The 23,986-nt window shown below is 39.0% G+C and overlaps 1 protein-coding gene across 9 annotated transcripts in view; it reads right to left on the bottom strand.

The window, feature by feature from the left end:
• COA1 (cytochrome c oxidase assembly factor 1) overlaps nt 1-23,986 on the bottom strand; it is a 234,945-nt gene that overhangs the window by 85,529 nt on the left and 125,430 nt on the right. For 3 of the 9 annotated variants that reach the window (XM_068550316.1, XM_068550315.1, XM_068550317.1), the window contains exon 1: nt 7,695-7,843. The exons of 5 other annotated variants lie outside the window; for them this stretch is intronic. The gene's annotated coding sequence lies outside the window, so the exon portion shown is untranslated. Of the gene's footprint in view, nt 1-7,694; nt 7,855-23,986 lie in introns of those variants that run through there. One more of the 9 variants, XM_068550321.1, reaches the window with a different exon arrangement.

The raw sequence follows: 23,986 nt of genomic DNA, 5'->3' as shown, positions 1-23,986 counted from the left end.
AACAGGCCAAGGTGGGTACTCAGCATCTATGTAATCTTGGTATTTGCTGGATGCTAGGGAAATCACATACAAATCTAAGTTATATTCAAGTTCCAAGAGTCTGGAGCATCCAAATCCATTTGGGGACCTTTCTAGTGCATCTGTAGATGCCAGATGCCAAAAGGTACCAAGAGCCCACAAGATGGATGATCAGGTGAGAGCCCAGATGACAAACGGACCCAAACTGAGAGCAAAAGTCACATTAACATATTTGTTCCTTCCATCTCTCCTGATAATACGCTTGCTGTTTACCATGGGGTATGGGCTGTAACAGTGATGAGGAAATATTAAACAGGAGTTTATGAAAGATGTTGCAAATGGAGGGGAAGGGGAAGAGGGATGGTCTGGCAGGCATGAGATCTTAGTTTTCTAAGATTTGGTTGAGTCATACTGTTGTCTGTTTATCTACACTTCCCCATTTATCTCAGGGAGGCCAGTTACTGAGAGGGATCCCCGTACCCAAAACAACTTACAGTTCCAACATCAGGGGAATCGTTGAAAAACTAATTGTACAGTAATAAAAGAATAATAGTGGCCATTTCCCATCCTTCACTAGTTAATGACATGGATATCTTTGCACCAGCGGAAGTTGCTTGTCAGAAGCAGCAGTATTCACAGCATACCTGAGTAAGTGCCAGAGTATCCAACTAAAGCAGCAGAATGGTAACAGAACAATCCAGAACTTTGCAACAATACAAGTATGCGAAATCACCTCCATCTTACCATCTGCCATTATAAGTAATTTGTCCAAAAAGACTGAATACACAGTTAACAAAACAAAATAAAACAGGAGCTTAGATCATAAAGAAGTTTAGGATTTGCATAAAATTGTGTAAAAATGTGTATAAAATTGATGACTGATTTAAAAAAAAAAAAAAAAAGGCTGTCCTACCTGATCAGAGACTTGTAAATTTTTCCTGTAGGAATTGCTTGGCTAGTCTCACTAATTTTACATCTTAGAGCTAACTACCATGTCATATTTTGACTTTCATTAATTTTTTCTTTGTTGGGGAATATAGGTGTAGGTAAAAACCAGGCACAAGTAATACTTTTTGGGTGGTATCGGCAGAGTATATAAAGGAAAAGCTAGAGAAGCACATTTTCTTCCCATGAAAAGACTTTCAAAATTAGGTTTTGGCTGAGGAAGCTCTAGGCAAGTTACTAATTTATAAAAATTTCAAGAAATACATATAGTACTTAAAGCAAAATGGAGTTTGTTATCAAACTGATGACTCAGCTATATGCACCCTTCCAGCATTAGGTTCAAACCTACTTTTAGTTCTTCCCTTTCACTTCTTCTCTTTATGCCACTCGTGCTCCAGCCAAGCATAACTATTAGTTCTCACACTATTTAGTGCACCTTCGAGGTTTTGGGTGTGATTTTTCCCTCAGCTTTGAATGCTCCTAACTTTAACTTCCAAAAAAAAAAAGAAGTTTAGGATTTGGGAACCTATCCAGATAAACCTGTTAATTAATCTGAATTCTAGTACATAATTTTAAAACTCCAAGATCTCCAAGTCCTAAGACAAAAACCCCTACATCCCTTCAACTAGGAGATGGCTCTTTGAACTTATATTTTTAGAAAGGTAAATGTGGTAATTAATACTTGCCTAAATTACACAGTTTATTTAAATCTCATATTTTATGTGAATGACAAAAAACACTGAAGCATATGAATGGTTCCTCAAAATATTAAACAGAGAATTACCCTATGACCCAGCAATTCCACTTACGGTACACACTCAAAAGAGCTCAAACAGATAACTGTACCAATGTTCATAGAAGCACTATTCATAATAGCCAAAAGATGTAAACAACCCAAATGTCTATGAACTAATGAATGGATAAACAAAATATGATATATGCATACAATGAAATATTATTTACCCTTAAAAAGGAAGAAAAATCTGCAATATGCTACAATATGGATGAACCTTAAAGACATTATGCAAAGTGAAATAAATCAGACACAAAAGGACAAATATTTTATGATTCCAGAGACAAAAGGTAGAATGGTGGCTACAAGGGGCTGGAGAGAGGGGGGAATGGGGAGTTATTATTTAACAGGTATACAGGGTTTCAGTTTAGGAAAATGAAAGTTCTGGAGAGGATGGTGGTGATAGTTGCACAACAACATGAATGTACTTAATGTCACTGAATTGTACACTTAAAATGGTTAGAATGCTAAGTTTGATGTTCTGTACATTTTACCACAATTTAAAAAAATAAACAAACACTAGAGCAAGAAACACAGAGTCATCCTAACAAATCAGGCCATAGGGAAACAATGAAGCCCTAGATATTGCATGTAAAATAGAAATGCAATTTTCTAAGGAGCTATGGTATATAGCTCTCCTCAGTTACTCAAAATGTTCAGAGACCCTAAAAATACCTGAATTACCACTACCTTTAAACCAATGAAATGAGAAAAACAAACACCAAAATAACGTTAATAGGATTTTATAAAACGACTGTTCCCAGCATGTCCCAATCAATATAGAACCAGCAGTTACATTCAAGCTCTGCATAAATAAAATCTTCAAATAAACTTCTGCTGGCATGTAATAAGTACCTACTATTTGATGACCAACTGTCCAATACAGCTCTCACAAATCTAATGCAGTACACTAAACATGACGATGAGAATAAGGAAATAACTTCTAGGAGTCCGTCTGAAATAGAAAATTAAATGAACCAACAAAGCTGAAGCACATTTTAGCATATTTTTCAAGGCAGAGAGATAGGGAGGCACAAGTGTCTGAAACAATGAATGCTCTATAGGCACACCTTGGAGATATTGTGGGTTCGGCTCCAGACCACAACAACAAAGCGAATATTGCAATAAAGTGAGTCACACAAATTTTTTGGTTTCCCAGTGCCTATAAAAGTTATGTTTATACTATACTGCAGTCTATTAAGTGTGCAATAGCATTGTATCTTTAAAAAAGCCAATATACATAACTTTAAAATACTTTATTGCTAGAAAATGCTAATAACCACCATGCTAGCTTTCAGACAGTTGTAATCTTTGTGCTGGTGGAGGGTCTTGCCTTGGTGTTGATGGCTGCTGACCGATCAGGGTGGTGGACGCTGAAGGCTGGGATGGCCGTGGCCATTTCTTAAAACAAGACAACAATGAAGTCTGCCGCATCGATTGACTCTTCCGTTCCCAAATGGTCTCTATAGCATGCAATGCTGTTTGACAGCATTTTACCCACAGTAGAACTTCTTTCGAAATTGGAGTCAATCCTCTCAAACCCTGCCACTGATTTATCAACTAAGTCTATGTAATATTCTAAATCTTTTGTTGTCATTTCAACAATCTTCACAGCATCTTCACCAGGAGTAGATTCCATCTCAAGAAACCACTTTCTTTGCTCATCCATAAGAAGCAACTCCTCATCCATTAAAGTTTTATCATGAGCTCACAGCAGTTCACTCACATCTTTAGGCTCCGCTTCTAATTCTAGCTCTCTTGCTCTTTCCACCACATCTGTAGTTATATCCTCCACTGAAGTCTTGAACCCCTCAAAGTCATCCATGAGGTTTGGAATCAACTTCTTCCAAATTCCTGTTAATATTTTTACCTCTTCCTGTAAATCATGACTGTTCTTAATGGCATGTAGAATGGTGAAGCCTTTCCAGAAAGTTTTCAATTGACTTCACCCAGATCCATCAGAGGAATCACTATCTCTGGCAGCTCTACCCTTACAAAATGTATTTCTTAAATAGTAAGACTTGAGAGTCGAAATTACCCCTTGATCCATATGCTGCAGAATAGCTGTGTTAACAGGCATGAAAACCACATTAATCTCATTATACATCTCCATCAGAGCTCTTGGGTGACCAGGTGCATTGTCAATGAGCCGCAGTACTTTGAAAGGAATCTTTTATTCTGAGCAGTAGGTCTCAACAGTGGGCTTAAAACAGCCAATAAAGCATATTGTAAACAGATGTGATGTCATCCAGGCTTTGTTGTTCCACTTAAAGAGCACAGGCAGAGTAGATTTAGCATAATTCTTAAGGGCCCTAGGATTTTCGGAATGGTAAATGAGCACTGGCTTTAACTGCAAGTCACCAGCTGCATTAGCCCCTAACAGAGTCAGCCTGTCCTTTGAGGCCAAGCATTGACTTCTCCTAACTATAAAAGTCCTGGATGGCATCTTCTTCCAAGATAAGGCTGTTTCATCTGTTGAAATCTGTTTCATCTATGTTGAAAATCCACTGTTTAGTGTAGCTACCTTCATTAATTATCTTAGCTAGATTTTCTGGATAACTTGCTGCAGCTTCTACATCAGCACTTGTTGCTTCACCTTGCACTTTTGTTATGGAGATGGCTTCTTTCCTTAAACCTCATGAACCCACCTCTGCTGGCTTCAAACTTATCTTCTGCAGCTTCCTCACCTCTCTCAGCCTTCACAGAATTGAGGAGTTAGGGCCTTGCTCTGAATTAGGCTTTGGTTTAAGAGAGTGCTGTGGTTGGTTAGATCTTCTCTCCAGACCACTAAAACTTTCTCCATACCAGCAATAAGGCTGTTTCGCTTTCTTATCATTTGTGTGTTCACTGGAGTAGCACTTTTCACCTCCTTCAAGAACTTCTCCTTTGCATTCACAACTTGGCTAACTGTTTTGTGCAAGAAGCCTAGCTTTCAGCCTATCTAGGCCTTTGACACGCCTTCCTCAACAGCTTGTTATTTCTAGCTTTTGACTTAAAGTGAGAGAAGTGCAACACTTGTTTTCACTTGACCACTTAAAGGCCAATGCAGGGTTATTAATTAGCCTAATTTCAATACTGTTGTGTCTCAGGGAATAGGGAAGCCCAAGGAGAGGGAGAAACGGGGTAACGGTCAATTGGTGGAGCAGTCAGAACACACGTAACATTTCTCATTTAAGTTCACTGTCTTCTATGGGCACGGTTCACGGCACCCCAAAAAAATTACAATGGTAACATCAAGGATCACTGATGACAGATCACCATAACAAATAATAATGAAAAAGTTTGAAATATTGTGAGAATGACCGCAATGTGACACAGAAACACAAAGTGAGCAAACGCTGTTGGAAAAATGACACCAATAGACTTGCTTGATGCACGTTTGCCAGGGACCTTCAATTTGTAAAAAACACAGTAACTGCGAAGCACAATAGAATGAAGCACAATAAAATAAGGCCTGCCTGTAAAGTTAAATATAGTACCATGGACTCAAGATGTCACACTAACCAGGGAACTACTGTGTCGGTTTCTGTAACTCCCATCATTTAAGAATAGTATCCCAAACTACATCAGTACCCCAGAAGCCTTTTAAAGGAAACGACTGACAGTCTTTGACTATACAAAAATGTAAAGCTTTAACATAGTAGAAGATACAAAAACAAAGTTTACAAGCAAACAGACTGAAAATATGTGCCCCATATCTAACAGTCAATAGGTTAATATCTCTACACAAAGAACTCCTACAAATCAATACGGAAAAGACAAAACTCAGTAGGGAATGGGAAAATTATATAAACTGTTTCCACTTGCTTCATTTTTCAAATCTTAAAATGCTGCTCACAGGTTCTTCCCATCATTTTTCCTGGGCCCAGTATTTCACACATAGTAATTCACTCTAAATTACTCCGCAGATCTATAACATGGTCTCTAGGAAGAGTAAAAATTAACCTCATGTGCTTTCCATTTACAGGAACTATAGCATAATCCACATGACAGTCATATATCTGATACGGGACTTGGACCTAGAATATATAAAGAACCCTTACAACTCGATGATAAAAAGCAAATAGCCTAATTTTTAAATGGACAAAGGATATGCATAGACATTTCTCCAAAGAAGATATACAAATGGCCAATAGCACATGAAAAGATGCTCAACCTTCATTAGCCATCAGGGAACTACAAATCAAAACCACAATGAGATACCACTTCACACCCACTAGGATGGCTAGAATTTAAGAAAAAAAAAAAAAAAGAAAGCAGATAATGACAAGTGTTGGCAAGGATGGGAAGAAATCAGAACCTTCATACACCGCTTACAGGAATATAAGATGGTGCAGCTGCTTTAAAAAAGTCTGGCATTTCTGCAAAATGTTAAACGTAGAATTACCATACAACCCAGCAATTCTACTGTTAGATATATACCCAAGAGAAATGAAATCATGACGTTCACACAAAAACTTGTACATGAATGTTCACAGTAACATTATTTGTAAGAGCCAAAACAATCCAAATGCCCATCAACTGACCAATGGATAAATGGTGGACTAGCCATACAATTAAATATTATCTAGCAATAAAAAGGAATGAAGTGCTGATACATGCTACAACATGGATGAGCATGAATGTTAAGTGAAAGACGATCAAAAAAGGTCCCATACTTTATGATTTCATTTATATGAGTTGTCCAGAATAGCCAAATATATATTCAGTAGATTAATAGTTCCTTAGGTCTATGAGTGGGGTGGGGTAAGGAGGAAATCAGGAGAGCCTGCTAATGGGTACAGGGCTTCTTTTGGAAGTGATGAAAATGTTTTTAAATTGATTGGGGTGATGGTTGTACAACTTTGTGAATGCACTAAAAATTTATGTGTATTTTATAATTCTATGGTATGTGAACTACATCGCAGTCAAGCTGTTATTTTTCAAAAGGACTATAGACTGGGTTGGGGTTTTTTTCCGCATTATATCCCCAGCTCCTAAAACAGTGCCCGCAATTATCAGGAATTCAATAAATCTTGACTGAATGGAAAAAATAAATTGCCAAATGTGGGTAAACCATTATAAAACTTTGTCATAGCCAAAGAGATGAAACTACTGCAGGTTGGCATGACAGGGGACATACGGTGTGTATGTGTGCTTCCATGAAAGGAGATGAGACTGAAAAACTCAGCAAAATCAAGACCTTGAAGGGTCTTGAAGCCAGCCTAAGGAATTTGTATTATCCTGAAACAATGGGAAGGCCAGTAAGATTTTAAGCAGAGGATTAACATGGTCAGATCTGTTTTAAATGTGTAAAGCCTAGGTAGAGAATTGCTACTTCTATCCAAAGCTGAAGTAGAGAAATACCGCTCAGGTGAGAGAGTAAGGAGGAATTAGGAGAAGAGACCAGAAGAAGCAAGAAGCAAAATATATTTACGGATTTTTTAAATTACACACAGCTACCGAGCGCTCGTGCTCTCTCTCCCTCTCCCTCTCTCTCTCACACACAGGCACAGACTGACTGACAATCATACACACACTTAAACACCTGAAAACCACCTACACTGAAAATCACTTCTATCGTCAGCCCCTGTATGGAGCTCAAATGTGACGAGACAAAAACTATTCAGACCACCGAGCCAGAAAATTCCTTTCTACAATCATCTGGGCAAGGTCCTCCTCAGACTGTTGTACCTTGGGACCACCGACAAAATGCCCAGTTCCACCTCTTCGACAGGACCCCACCGCTTCACAAATGTGCTCCTGGGAACGCTCAGCGAGGACCACAGGGCTAGGCCACCGTTAGCTACAAAGGGGGGCGGGAGAGGGGAACCTTGTAGCATCCCGAGGCGCTGAGCCCACCACGGGCCCCCAGGCGCCAACCACGCTGCTGCGGGAGGTGGCGACCCGGCGACGACAGCAAGGTGGCCCCTGAGGGGCTACCCCTGCAGCAGCCCACCTGGCGTGCAAACGCGGCCCTCAGGACTACGGGAACAAAAGCTTCTGGGGTGAGAGGGACCCCACTCTTGCCTCCCGCCGGGACGCTAACCTGTCCGGCGTTGAAGTACCACGCCGCGGCAAGCGTGAGGACTCCTTCCGGGCGTGGGGCGTGGGGAGTGGGTGGGGTAAAAGCCGGCAGGTGGACACACTCCGAGGAGCAGTCGAGACTTCCGGCGTAGCCTCCTCGCGCGGCTAGAGAGTCGGGACGCGAGTCGGGAGGATTGCGGATCCCCCAGGGCCGGGTCCCGCGCTGAAATTGACTTAGCGGCCAGGCTTCTCGGAAGCTCGTACGCCAGCCGGGAGGGGGTTTGTCTCCTCAAATCTCCGTTTTTTGTTTTCTGCGCCCCGTTAGCCCGCAACATACATTCAGTCCAGCAGCGGTTGCCGAGGAAATTTAAACCGCTGGTTCGTGTTGTCCCTTGCAGGGATCTGGTGCTTTGGTTCACCTCCAAGTATGCGAAAGCCCGGCCCATATGAGCCCGGCTCTGGCACTAAAGCCCATCTTGCCCTATTCCGCTGAGAAATTTGGCAATACTCATTTTTTTTATTCATTAAATATTTATTAAATTATTACTGTGCTCCAGGTAATGCATTGCTAAGAAAAAACTGTAATGTTCTCTGTTCGCATGGAGTTTACTAGTAAAATGGAGTAATAGTAGTATTTACCTAATAGATTTGTCCTGAGGATGTAAAGCGCTCAGAATAGTCTGGCACTTTGTAAGTGCTCAATAAATGCTAGTTATTACTGTTTTCATCTTGATCATTCCATTGCCATCGTCACTAGTAATAACGTCATCCTTTACTTTTTCAATGTCAAGCTTGGAGTGTTACCTACGACCCAGGCCCTTAGACTCTTTAATCAGTAGAAATTGGTAGAGGCCAGAGGAGAATTCTAGGCAAGGCTTTGTGGGGCTCCTGCTGCAGCAGGAAGGAGTGAAAACAAGAAACAGGTGCAGCGGAGTGAGCTGCTTGGGTCTTTAAATGGGGTAACAAGGAGGGCAGGTCCATGGGCTGGGCAGGAGGCATAGTTTAGGTGGTCTGCCCACCCCTTTGGTGGTGCTGTGTGCAGGGATCACGTGCAGTACCCTTCTTTTGCTCACAGCACCTCAGAAGTGGCAGTTGGTTTGTAGAGTTTTTGTATCTTATTGTTCATAATTGCCCCAACTGCACATGTGTGCAGTTATTTTTAGTCCCTTATAGTTTCTTTGTATTCTGTTCCTCCAGAAAATGAGACCAAGCACTCCAGTAAAGGGTCCCAGGTCCAGCCTATCTCACAAGTACCTTTCCTCCACAAATCTATGAGGCTCACAATTGGTGGGTCACCTAAATTTGATGTGTTCCATAACCAGACTAACCAAGTTTAGTCCAAGGCAGTGGTCTTCAAATTCTTGATCACACATCTGCGTTAGAAAACTAGATTATATACATGTACTATCTATGGTATTGATATGGTATTGATTCATGCTTACAAGAAAGTTTCCAACACATTCTCCTCTTGACATGGAAACTTTAGCCCAACACTGACCCTGGTAGCCATTTGGCAGCCCCAAGGGAATAAAGCTGATGCTGAGGACCACTGCATGAAGTGATGGATTATCATTCCAAACCTGGAACTCACCCTCTTTCTGAACTTCTTGTAGGGATATCTAATACATTTTCTTATTGTTTTCTGATAGGTAGTATGATGATTCAATGAGTTAAAATAGAGGTGGTAATGTTAGTGCTCAAAAATGTTAGTTATTACTACGATGCCTTATTGTTTGGAGTTGATTCTTTTAGATTTTCTAGGATTGCAATCATATCATTGAAATGGTTATAGTTTTACCTAATCCTTTCCAAATTTTCTACCTCTAATTTCTCATATCTAATTGCATTAGCTAGTATTTCCAGTAAAAATATTTAATAATAGTGAAGACAGTGAGCTTCCTTGTCTTATTCCTACCTTTAATGGGATATTGCTAGAATTTTCCCACTAAGCATGTAACTAGTTGTGGGGACTGAGGTACATATCACTTAGCATATTAAGGAAGTATCCAGCTATTGAAAGAAAACAGGGAAAATTTTGACACAGATACTTTGAGAAAACAATTGAGCAGGCCATTATATCTTGTCATAAAAGTAAGTGCAAACTAGACAATATTTACCACAAAGACACTAATAAAATTAGCATTAGCTAGGTTGGAATCAATGTCCTTTCTTACTTATCTTACATACTATCATCATGAAATTGAGTCCTGACTAGTTTGTTTATAAGAAATTCCATGGTAATTCCCTCAGTTTTAAACCTGGAAAAGTTCTTTGCAATCTCTAACAAAATGTCACTTTTAATCCAAAGTCTATGCTTGCTTTATATGTTTTTTATGGGAAATTGCATGGATCTACTATAGTTTTGTTATAAAGTTGTATCAGTTCAAATATGCTGGCTGTTGAAAATAGGGACGTTTTATAATGATAAAGAGGTTAGGGGCTTCCCTGGTGGCGCAGTGGTTGAGAATCTGCCTGCCGGTGCAGGGGACACGGGTTCGAGCCCTGGTCTGGGAAGATCCCACATGTCGCAGAGCGACTAGGCCCGTGAGCCACAATTGCTGAGCCTGCGCGTCTGGAGCCTGTGCTCCGCAACGAGAGGCCGCGATAGTAACAGGCCCGCGCACCGCGATGAAGAGTGGCCCCCGCTTGCCGCAACTAGAGAAAGCCCTCGCACAGAAATGAAGACCCAACACAGCCATAAATAAATAAATAAATAAATAAAAATTAAAAAAAGAAATAGGCCTGGCAGCCACTGCTTCCCTCCATCCAGAAAAACTCAACAGGGTGGTTGGAGATCAGACCTGGAGGGAGGGCAGAGGGGAAGAGTGTTAAATTGCAGCCAAAACCCACCTCCCCCAACCTCAAGGGCTGCTCCTTCAGTGTCAACAAATATGCAACCAATTAATGTAATTACAGAGTTATTTATAAAAAAAAAAAAAAAGAGGTTAGATCATCAAGAAGATATAATAATCCTAAACTTGTATGTAACTTATAGCAGAGGTTTGATATATATGAAACAAAAACTGAAAGAAGAATTAGAAAAATCAACAATTACAGTGGGTGATTATAACGTTCATCTCTCAGCAATCAATAGCACTAGATAAAAACCTCAGTAAGTATACAGAAGACTGGAACAACATTATCAACGAACTTGACCTATTGATGTTTATAAAACACTTCACAAAAACCAAAATATACTTTTATAAGTGTACAGAATACTCATTATTATGCTGGTTCATAAAACAAGTTTCAATAAATTTAAATAGATGGAAATCATGCACAGTATGTTATCTAACCATAATATAATTAAATTAGAAATCAGTAGCAGAAAGCTATTTGGGAAAACTCCAAGTGTTTTGAAATTAAACAACATATTTCTCAATAACCCATGGGTCAAAGAAGAAATCACAAGGGAAACTGAAAAATATTTTGAACTGAATAAAAATTGTAAAACATATCAAAAGGTGTGGAATGCAGTTAAAGCAGTGCTTAGAGGGAAAAATTATAACTTTGCATGTTTATATTAGGAAAGAAGGAAAGTCTAAATTAAATTATTTAAGCTTCCACTTTAAGAAATCAGGGAAAAACAAAAATAGTAGAAAAGGAAATAAAGACAATTTTGGAAATCGACTGAATATAAAAGCTGGTTCTTTTAAAAGTTGAATAAAATTGGTGAACCTCTAGCTTAACTGAGCAACCAAAAGGAAGGTGGGAGAGATGCAAATTACCAATTCCAGGAATGAGAGAAATCAGTACAGATCCTATAGACATTAGTAGGAAAATAACAGGTTCTGCTTCCAATAATAGCTGAGTACTTCCCATTGAACCAAGGCAAAAACTGCAAACTATGAACCAAATAGAAAAAAATAAGCCCCTGAAGATACAGGAGAACACCAAAAAAGGCATATACTGTAGAGGAGTCAATGCTTGTGAGAAAGAAATGGGACTCAGTGAGTTTTCCATTTTTATGGATTTTCACTTGAGGACAGGCCCCAGTTGTCACCCTCAGTCTTACTGGCTTGAAAAACCAGAAGACAGAGTATGGAACAACTACAACAGCTGGAAAGTAGGAGGACATCCAAAAAGGAAATCCCAAGAAGGAGAGGAGTCAGGTAGAAGACCAAATTCTGTGTATAAACTGCCCATATTTCCAGCTGACACCTGAAACACACGTGTGGAGCAAATTTTTGAGCTATCTAAGCCTCAAAAACTGAATACAGACATCAACTGAAGTCTGGTAAGAATGACAGAACTGCAAAGAGAAGTGGACAAATCCACAATAACAGTTGGAGCTTTCAACATTCTTCTCTTAGCAATTTAAGTTCTAGATTAAAATTTAGTAAAGACATAGGATATCTGAATAGCATTATCAACCACCTTGACCTTATTGATATCTCATAGAACACTGCACTCTACAGAATATACATTCTTTTTAAATGTACATGATTTGTTCACCAAGATAAACCATATGCTAGTCTATGAAACCAGTCCCAATAAATTTTAAAAGACTGAAATCAGGCATTATATTTTCTAACAATAATGGAATTAAATTAGAAATAAATAACAGAAAAATATCTGGAAAACCCCAAAATAGTTGGAGATATTTAGGGGGCAATTAAAGCTTTAAGTAATACTTGCTTTAAAAGAGAAGAAAGGTGAAAATCACAATCTGAGTTTCGACCTTAAGAAGCTAGAAAAACTGGTCAGCATCATGGCATTATGAGATGCTCCCTTTGCCTCTCCCCATCAATCTACAACCAGTAAAACATCCATAACTCAACAAAGGTGCCTCTACCGAACACATCAGGATGCCAGAGAATTCCACACATCTGTACACCTAAAGGTGGGTGGATGGAACACATGGAAGTGGTGGAACCAGGGGAACAAAAAGGGTGATGTTTGTGACCCCAGACCCCCGGCTGCAAAGGTCGAACCTGCAGCCCCAGAGAATCCAGTTGCGTTGGGGGTAGTGCTCATAACACCGGCCTCCCAGCTGCAGCGGTGACTTCAGCCACAGGGAACCAGAGAGCAGCAACAGCAGGGCCTGCAACCCTGTCCCTCCAGCCATGGAGGTGCCTGTAACTCAGGCCCCCACCTGCAGTGGCTGTGCCCACAGACCCAACCACCCAGATCATGGTAGAGGCACTTGTGACCCTGGTTCCTCCCCCACCCTCAACCTCCCCTCACAGCAGCAGGAGACCCCAGATGCAGCAGAGCCACCGCCATCTTGGTGCCCCATGCAGCTTTGCCAGTGACACTAGCAGCAAAGGCACCAATGACCCCAGAGGCACAAGCAACCACAATGAGAGCCCCAAGCAACAGCCCTGAGAGTGCTGGTAGAGGGTGGAAAGTGCTGATTCTCAAGCAGGCAGCTCAGGTAAGAGAAACCAAAAACTTGTGCTATAGCGCCACCTACTGGGAAACAAAAGAAAGGCCCCTAATGACTAACCTGTTGAATCATTAGGATCACGTAAAACAAACTGGCTGAGGAACAACTCATCAAGCATCATGAAAAACCACGGTAACATGGAATATTGTGAGCTAACTCATAGAGAATTCAAAATAGCCGTCATGAAGAAACTCAAGCTACAAGAAAACTCAGAAAGGCAGTTCAATGAACTCAGGAATAAAATTAATAAACAGAAGGAATACTTTACCAAAGAGGTTGAAACTCTAAAAAAGCACCAAACAGAAATTCTGGAGCTGAATAACTCAATAAATAAGGTGAAGAACACAACAGAAAGCATTGGAAATAGAGCAGACCATATGGAAAAGAGAATTAGCAAGTTCAAAGATAGAAACCTAGAAATGATACAGGTAGAAGAGAAGAGACAATTAAGATCTTAAAAAGAAAAGAAATTCTATGAGAACTATCCAACTCCATTAGGAAGGGAAACATTAGGGTAATGGGTATCCCAGAAGGAGAAGAGAGGGAGAAGGAAGCAGAGTTTATTTACAGAAATAATAGCTGAGAACACCTCGAACCTGGGGGAGGAACTGGGTACACAAGTCCATGAAGCTAATAGAACACCTCAATGCAAAAAGACCTTCTCCAAGACACATTATATTAAAACTGCCAAAAGTCAATGACAAAGAAAGAATTTTAAAGGCAACCAGGGGAAAAAGGATGGCAACCTACAAATGAACCCCCATTCGGCTATCAGCAGATTTCTCAGCAGAAATTCTACAGGACAGACGAGAGTGGAATAACATACCCAAAACATTGAAAAATAAAAACTGTCAGCCAAAAATACTCCATTCAGCAAAGTTATCATTCAAGATACAAAGAACAAATAAAGGCTTTCCCCGCCAAACAAAGCTGAAGGAATTCATCAACACTAGACCTGCCTTACAAGAAATGTTGAAAGGAGCTCTTCTATCTGAAACAAAAAGGCAAAGTACACGAAACTGTGAGTAAGGTGATAAACACACAGGAAGAATCAGAAAATTGCAGCTCTATATCAGAATAGGTTATTAAACAGTTACAGCATAAAGGTTAAAAGAGAAAAAGTAGTAAAAAATAACTATAGTTACTTCAATTTGGTAACAAACTCACAACATAAAAAGGGAAATTTTGAGACAACAAAAACATAAAAGGGGAAGAGAAAAAGGATGGAACTCATATAAGAAAATGAAGATACCATCAGCAGAAAAAAGACTACTTTATTTATGAGATGTTTCATATAAACCTCATGGCAACCACAGAACATAAATATAGAGCAGAGGCATGTTGCATTAAAAAAGAGAAAATTGAGAAAAACATCATAGAAAAACCGCCAACTAAAATGGCAGACAGAAATGCAAGGAAAAGAGACATTGAGATATAGAGCAACCAGCAGAAAAAAGATAAGATGGTCCCCATTTAACAATAATCACTCTAAAAGCACATGGATTGGGCTTCTCTGGTGGTACAGTGGTTAAGAATCCGCCTGCCAATGCAGGGGACAGGGGATCGAGCCCTCGTCCAGGAAGATCCCACATGCTGTGGAGCAACTAAGCCCGTGCGCCACAATTACTGAGCCTGCGATCTAGAGCCCACATGCCACAACTACTGAAGCCCGCATGCCACAACTACTGAAGCCCGCACGCCTAGAGCCCATGCTCCGCAACAAGAGAAGCCCACGCACCGCAATGAAGAGTAGCCCCCACTCCCCACAGCTAGAGAAAGCCCACGAACAGCAACAAAGACCCAGTGCAGCCATAAATAAATAAATAAATAGATGTAAAAGCACATGGATTGAATTTACCAATCAAAAGACACAGAGTGGCTGGATGGAGTAAAAAACAAGACCAAGCTATATGCTGCCTCCAGGAGGCTCATCTCAGCTCTAAAGACAAACACTGGCTCCAAGTGAAGGGATGGAAGGTGATGCTTGAAGTAAATGGCAGCCAAAAGAAAGCTGGTATAGCCAAACTTATATCAGACAGAACAGACTTCAAGCCAAAAAAGGTAACGACAGACAAAGATGGACATTATATAATAACAAAGGGGACAATTTATCAAGAAGAAATAGTAGTTATTAATATTTATGCACCTAACATAAGAGTACCAAAATGTATATAAAAAGGGAGAAATTGACAGTACCACAATAAGAGTAGGGAACTTTAACATCCCACTTACATCAATGGATAGATCATCCAGACATAAAGTCGACAAGGAAATACCAGCCTTAAATGAAGCATTAGACCAAATGGGCTTGATAGATTTATACAGAACATTCCATCCAATTGCAGCAGAATACACATTCTCCTCAGGTGCATATGGAACATTCTTAAAGAAATAATAAATAAATAAAGTTGCAGAGTACAAAGTGAATATACAAAAATCTGTTGCATTTCTATACACTAACAACAGACTAGCAGAAAGGGAAATTAAGAAAACAATCCCATTTACAATCTCAACAAAAAGAATAAAATACCTAGGACTAAATTTAACCAAGGAGGTGAAAGACCCCATACACTGAAAATTATCAGATATTTTTGAAAGAAATTGAAGAAGACACAGAGAAATGGAAAGATATTTTGTGCTCATGGATTGGAAGAATTAACGTTGTTAAAATGTCCATATTACCTAAAGCGATCTACAGAGTCAATGCAATCCCTATCAAAACCCCAAATACATTTTTCACAGAAATAGAACAAAAAATTCTAAAATTTATATGGAACCACAAAAGACCCTGAATAGCCAAAGCAATACTGAGAAAAAAAGGGGCTTCCCTGGTGGCACAGTGGTTGAGAATCTGCCTGCTAAAGCAGGGGACACAGGTTCGAGCCCTGGTCTGGGAAGATCCCACATGCCACGGAGCAACTAGGCCCGTGAGCCACAACTACTGAGCCTGCGCGTCTGGAGCCTGTGCTCCGCAACAAGAGAGGCTGCAATAGTGAGGGGCCCAGCTGCGATAGTGAGAGGCCCGTGCACCGCGATGAAGAGTGGCCCCTGCTTGCCACAACTAGAAAAAGCCCTCGCACAGAAACGAAGACCCAACACAGCCTAAAATAAATAAATAAATAAATAAATAAATAAATAAATAAATTTATTAAAAAAAAAAAAAAGAACAAAGCTGGAGGTATCATACTCCCTGGTTTCAAATTATATTACAAAGCTATAGTAATCAAAACAGCATGGTATTGGCAGAAAAACAGACACATAGATCAGTGGAACAGAATTGAGAGCCCGGAAATAAACTCACACATATATGAGCAATTGATTTACAAGAAAGGAGCAAAGAACATACAGTGGAGAAAGAATAGTCGCTTCAATAAATGGTGTTGGGACACTGGGTGCAAAAGAATGAAACTAGACCACTATCTCACACCATACTAAAAAATAAAAAATAGATAAAAGCCTTGAGTGTAAGAACTAAAACCATAAAATTCCTAGAAGAAAACACAGGCAGTATGCACGTTGACATATGTCTAAGCAATATCTTTCTAGGTATGTCCCCTCAGGCAAGGTAAACAAAAGCAAAAATAAACAAATGGGACTACATCAAACTAAAAACTTTCTGCACAGCAAAGGAAATCATCAACAAAATGAAAAGACAACCTACTGAATGGAAGAAGATATTTATAAATCATATACCTGATAAGGGATTAATCCCTGATAAGGGATTAATATCCAAAATACATAAAGAACACATACAACTCAACATCAAAAAAACAAGCAGCCAGATTAAAAAATGGGCAGAAAGCTGAATAGACACTTTTCCAAAGAAGATATACAGATGGCCAACAGGAACATGAAAAGATACTCAGCATCACTAATCATCAGGAAAATTCAAATCAAAACCACAAGGAAATATTACTTCATGCCTATTAGAATAGCTCTTATCAAAAAGATAAGAAATAACAATTGTTGGAGAGAATGTGGAGAAAAGGGAGCCATCATACACTGTTGGTGGGGAATGTAGATTGGTACAGCCACTATGGAAGACAGTATGGAAATTCCTTAAAAATTAAGGGTACAACTACCATATGATCTAGCCATCTCATTTCTGAGCACTTACCCAAAGAATATGAAAACACTAATTTGAAAAGATACATGCACCCTTATGTTCATCACAGCATTATTTACAGCAGCCAAGATATGGAAACAACCTAAGTGCCCATCTATGAGTGAATGGATAAAAAAGATGTTCTACACACACACACACACACACACACAAAATGGAATACTACCCAGCCATTAAAAAGATGAAATTTTGCCATTTCAACAATGTAGATGGAGCTTGAGGGAATTATGCCAAGTGAAATAAGTGAGATGGAGAAAGACAATATCATTTCACTCACATGTGGAATATAAGAAATAATAACTGAATGAATGAATGAATACAAAAACAAACACATAAGTACAGAGAACAGAGTAGTTACCAGTTGGGAAAGGGATTGGGGGGAGGTTGAAATGGGTAAAGGAGGTCAACAGTATAGAATCTAAATTTTTGGTGGTGAGCACACCATAGTATATACAGAAGTCAAAATATATACTGTACACATGAAACTTATATAATGTTATAAACCAATTAAAATTAAAACCTCAAAAAAGAAGCTAGGTAAATTAGAGCAAGTAAAGTCAGAGAAAAGAGAAGGAAGTTAATAATAAAGATAAAAGCAGAAATCAACGAAATAGAAAACAAATAGCAGTATATTTATAAAAACCAAACATTAGATCTTTGACATATCAACAAAATCCATAAATTGCTGTCTAGACTGATTAAGAAATAAAGAAAACACAAATTCATAATATCAGGGATGAAAGAGGAGTTATCACTACAGATCCTACAAACCTTTAAAATTCTGAAGATGGGATGAACTTTTCAAGACATCCTGAGATGAGGGAATAGGTTAGTTACGGGCTGTGGGCCTCTTCAGGAAAGGAGCATGGCCAAGGGTGAGACAATGCTCTTCCACTATGGCAATTGCTGAAGGGAGCTCTTAGCAGGTAGGGTCATGAGTCCTTCATTCCAGGCTGGGTACTCCAACAGCCACCGTCCACAAATGGGGCAAAGAGAAACGAATTTGGGGTGAGTCCGGTTATACTTAAGATACATCAAGTGCTCAACAAAAGAACAAGGAAAAAGTAAATTAGGCAAAGCTGGCTGGAAGCTGTCCTAAAAAAAAACCAGGCAGGATTTAGACAAAGGAAGGGAAGAACATTTCCACCTGAGGAGATACTGGGGGACAAAGGACAGAGGTAAGAAAAGGAGCACCTAATTTCTAAATTATATAAACTTTATGTGGATTGGCAAGTAATGCATGCTGTCTTTTTTAAAACTTTGATTTTGAAATAACTATAGATTCACAGGAAGTTTGAAGAAAAATGTAAAGGAAGGTCATGGGCACCCTTCACCCAGTTTTCTCCAGTGATAACATCTTTTGTAACTATGCTGCAATATCAAAAGCAGGAAACTGGCATTGGTGTAACCCACAGAGTTTATTCAGATTTCACCAGTTTTATATACATTCATTTGTGTGTGTGTGTGTGTGCATGTGTGTAGTTCGAAGCAATTTTATCACATGTTTAGATTGATGTTACCACCACCCCAGGCAAGACACAGTACAGTTGCATCACAAGGATCCCTGGTGCTACCCTTTCATAGCCACAGTCAATTCCAGTCTTTCCTGCCCCACACCCTCTCTGTAACCTCTGGCAACCAGTAACTTGTTCTCCATCTCTATAACTTTGTGGCAAGCATGCTGCCTTTTCAATTAAAATATAGCTTCACTCACACTCAGCATTATTTTGCAAGAAACTTAGTAGCATCTTCACCTTGGACTTTTAAAACTTGTCAGGAATCTTTTCATTTAGTAGTCAGATTTTCCAAGACAACTTATACTAAGGTTATTGCAACCCAACTGTCTTTAGATTTCTATCCTCCAGTTCTTCTTCCCTCTTACTCTGAAAGATCATTTTATCAAATACTTCACAAAATACCTGTGACCATCAGGTGTGAGTGGTTTTACTCATTAGCTGCGAATGGTTTTCATCTTTGTCTTAAAAGCTTACTTCAGTACATCTTCATTGAGCCTTTCTGCCCCTCCTAAAGCACAGGGGTTTTTACTCATCTCTGCTGTGGAGACTTTCTCTGAAAATAATCCCTCCTTCTCTAAGATGGTTATCCACACACACCCTGCCCCCTTTTAACTGCTTCTTTTTATGTGCATGAATGTTTTTTAACCCTATGACAAATCAGTATTGAGTAGCCAGGTCAGAATAAGTTCCCAGCCACAAAGGAGTCTCAGCCTAGCAAGGGAGATACAACCTGTGCTAAGAGCTTAAATTCATCCAGGGCATACCAGTGTGACCCTACTGGTTGCCAGATATCAAAATATTTCTGTGCTGGTTGATAAATAGCTGATGCCATAGACCCTGTGCCCCTCCCCACCCCACAGCAACCTTTGGTACAAACCAGGTCCCACCTCTGAGACCCACCAGACATCCCTATGATCCAGCAAACAAAGGCCTGGAATTACAGACAGCTCTGTAATGATATCTGGAATATCACTCCACCCTCTACCACTAAATACAATAAAGTATGATAAAATGCTATATTGGTGATTTAAACAAAGTGTTATAAAAACTCAGAGAATGGAGTATTCAATGAAGTGGGACTAAGAGAGACAAGAGCACATCTAGGAAAAGTTTGCGGACTTCCCAACTTTTGACTAATAGTAGTAATAATAAATACTATTTATTAAATGCTTACTATGTCATAGGCTCTATGCCCAATACCATTCATAAAGATTTACTGCATTTATTCCTCATAAAACCGCAAGACATATAATTACAGTTCCACTTGACAGATGAGCAGTGTTGATCTTCAGCCAGTTCGCACTGGTACAGCTCAACCAGTTATTCAAAGCCACCTGTTTTGATGGGTCACAGCGTTTGTTGTGATCAGTCAGCACCTGGACTCCCCCAGTTATTAAGAATTTTGAACATCACCCCAACAAATAAGAAAACTGACACTGAGAATAAACCAGCTGCACAAGATCACATAATAAACAGCAAAACTGGGATTTCAATCCAAGACTGAGGAACTCTAAGTTCATGCTTTCTTAACTACAATTCAAGTATGAAGACAACTTAAAAAAAAAAAAAAAATTCATAATATGTTTCCTTTCTTTATATCTTCTGGAAAAATGACAGTGATACCATACATTTTTAATCTCCCTAAAGCTCCCCATAACAACAGAGCAAACAGGGTAGGAAAGCCAAAACCCTACAGACAACATCAACAAGCTAGGTGACTGGGTATTCCCACAAACTCTCAAATTTGAGTAGGTAGGAGTCAACCTCCCACAAAACTCACATGGTGTCAGCAGCAATGCAGGGAGGTCTTCTGAGGGCTGGAGAGCCCCCCAAATTACCACAGGTGTTCTTGGCCAGAAGGCCACATGTCACAAGGTCACAATGCTCACAAGGCCAATCTGAGAATGGCTAAAACTCAATACAGCTTTGCAGACTCCAAGTCCCAAGTAAGAGAGGCAGGATGGCTGGAGCAGTCTGAGCCCTACGAACTCTCAAATTTAAGTGACCCAAGTTTTCTTACAGGGCAAAGCCCACCTTAAGGAGAAACTGCTGGAAGTAGAATTGAGCAGAGCACACTGGTCAGGTCAGGAACAGAAAGAGCAAAGAAACAGAAGGTACACTCACAGGGGGAGGAGGAGTACTTTATGAAAACAACAGAAGAGGGAGCTCTAGAACTGAGAGGTTAGGAAAGCTCTTACTTCCTCTGCTAGGATAGAAATACTCATCTCACTTAAATATGAGCAAGCACATAGATCACACAGTTGAACCTCATAAAAGTCACTATGAGAAAAAAAAGGAATAAGCAGAATAACATCCCTACAGACAATGAAGGCACACTAAAAAAGTGCCCACAAATGGATGAAAACATAATCTTATATTCTAAAATAAGCCAAAAAATGAAATGTTAGCCAAAGCTTTCTGAATCTGCTTTAAAACAGTAGCAACAGCAATAACCTACAGATTCAGGAAGCTCAGCCATCTCCCAGGTCTTTCAGGAAACCACACTTAGGCATGTCATAATCAAATTACTAAAAACCAAAAGAGAAGGGAAAATCTTAAAAATAGGAAGAGGAAAAAAAAGGACACAAGCATAAGAAAAACGGCTGGTTTCTCTTCTGAAACAATGGAGGCCAGAAGGAAACAAAACATACCTAGTGTGGTGAAAGGGAAGAAACTGTCAACCTAGAATTCTAGATTCATATTTTAAAACCTCCTGCACTCTTGGTGAAAGGAAATACAAACTGAATTTATAAAATTAAAAAGAATGATAACGAAATCACCACATATTGAAATCTATGGGATGCATTTAAAGCAGTGATCAGAGGGAAATCATTGTACTAAACACTGTTAATCAAAAAATTTTAATTAAAATAAATGAATTAAATTCCCAGATCAAAAATAAGGGAAAAAAAAAAATAAGGGAAAAAAACACAATAAACAAAACCACAAAAAAGCAATAGAAGGAAATAAGGAAGATAAAAGCAGAAATTAATGAGGAAGAGAATAGAAAAGCAGCAGACATAAATCAAAATCCTATTTTTAACAGCTTTATTGAAGTGTAATTAACCATATAATACACTCATTTAAAGTGTACTATTCAATGGCTTTTATATATTCACAGAGTTGTGCAACCATGACCACAATCAATTTTAGGACATTTCATCACCTCAAAAAGAAACCCCCCATCCCTTAACTGTCCCTTCCCAGTATCCCCACCTACCCTCCCAGCCCTGGCAACCAGTAATCGACTTTCTGTCTCTATAGATGTGCCTGTTCGTGCCCTTTCATAACAAAATCATACAATATGTTGTCTTGGTGACTGGATTCTTTCACTTAGCATAATATTTTCAGTGTTCATCATTATAAGGTAATGGTTTATGTATGCTATAGATTAAAAGAGAAATAATCAGAGAGGCTGAAATAAAATTATGCATACGGATGTTAACTGTGGCATTCTTTATAATAAAAATTAGAAAATTGCCAAAATGTCCAATGGTAAGAAAATGATTGAGTTGACCTAGCATACCCTTAAGACAGAATATTACACTGCCATTAAAAAACGTTACAAATATGAAATGAAATAGGCACAAAACCACTTATTTTGGCACTATTTGTACTAGTAAAGACTGGGTTTTACTGAAATATCTTATTAACTAGAGACTAGTCAAATAATTATGATGCATCTATTTTATGAAGTTCTGTGCAGCTGTAAAAAGAAATAATGAATATCTCTTCACAGGGTCAGTCGATCTCCATGATATAGTGTCATAAAAAAAAAAAAAAAATTCAAGAGTCAGAAGGGAGGGCTTCCCTGATGGCGCAGTGCTTAAGAATCTGCCTGCCAATGCAGGGCACACGGTTCAAGCCCTGGTCCGGGGAGATCCCACATGCCGCGGACCAATAAAGCCTGTGCGCCACAACTACTGAGCTTGAGCTCTAGAGCTCGTGAGCCACAACTACTGAGCCTGCATGCCACAACTACTGAAGCCCATGCACCTAGAACCCGTGCTACGCAACAAGAGAAGCCACCGCAATGAGAAGCCCGTGCACCACAATGAAGAGTAGCCCCCACTCGCTGCAACTAGAGAAAGCCCGCGCACAGCAACGAAGACCCAATGCAGCCAAATTTTATTTTGCAGCCAAAAATAAAATTAATTAATTAATTTAAAAAAAGAAGAGTCAGAAGGGAATGGATAATATGCTATATTTTGTATAGGAAATGGGAGAGGGGAGAGAGATGAATATGTATTTGCTAATATTTTAGAAAAAAATAAATAAAATTTAATCATTTAGAGGAAGTGAGGGAGGAACAAAGGAAAGGAAACAGGGATGGAAGCCAGACCTCTACCAGATTTTACTGTTTTTATTTTGGAAACAAGTATTATTTCACATAATTAAAAGTCAAAATTAAATTTTAAAATATCTTTTTTAAAAACCTGTTTAAAGCAAAATTTGAACAAATGAACCTAACTGCATAAAGTTAGTGGTATAACCCCTTTCAGAAAAATTATTATGACTTCAAAGCCCTGTATTTTGGCTGTACATCTAAAGGAAAAAACACCCGCAAAGATATCGTAAATTGAATTCAGTTGGTTTGTATTTGTACTAATATTGTTATTTTGAAGCTATTACAATAGTTTATATATATATAATATTTAATGTCTATGTGTATTGGGATAAAATCAAGTAAGTAAGTAATTACATTAGTGTTGTTGGGAAGCAATTTTTTCACAATAAGAAAATGAGATGCAAAAACAAAATCAAAGAATTAAAAACTTGATATCTTTATTCCAATAAAAAATATTGTCATAAGTACAGGATTTATTTATTTTTATTTTCCTAAATAAATACATATTTCCTAGCCCTGTCCACTAGAAAGGCCTAGAAATAATGACAATCCACTAGCAATGAATACCTCTAGTGCTTAGATTGTGGTCACATATTACTATTCCTTCTGAAAAGAAACCAGATATGGGACAGGGAATATGATAAATGTACTTGGGATATTTCATGATGTTTGAGAGCAAGGGAGCTATCAAAGACTACTGGAGTCATGTTAAAAGGACACAGACATCAATTTGACCTGGCCAAAGATGAGACAAATTTGAAAAATAATGACTATATTGAATCAAAACGCATTAAGTATATTAAAATCCATGAATTCATAGTGATACTTTAAAAAATTTCTTTCCAGC

The sequence above is a fragment of the Eschrichtius robustus genome, chromosome 8, assembly GCF_028021215.1.
Source record: "Eschrichtius robustus isolate mEscRob2 chromosome 8, mEscRob2.pri, whole genome shotgun sequence".
Classification (NCBI taxonomy): Eukaryota; Metazoa; Chordata; class Mammalia; order Artiodactyla; family Eschrichtiidae; genus Eschrichtius; species Eschrichtius robustus.
This window is presented reverse-complemented; position numbering and strand designations above follow the sequence as displayed.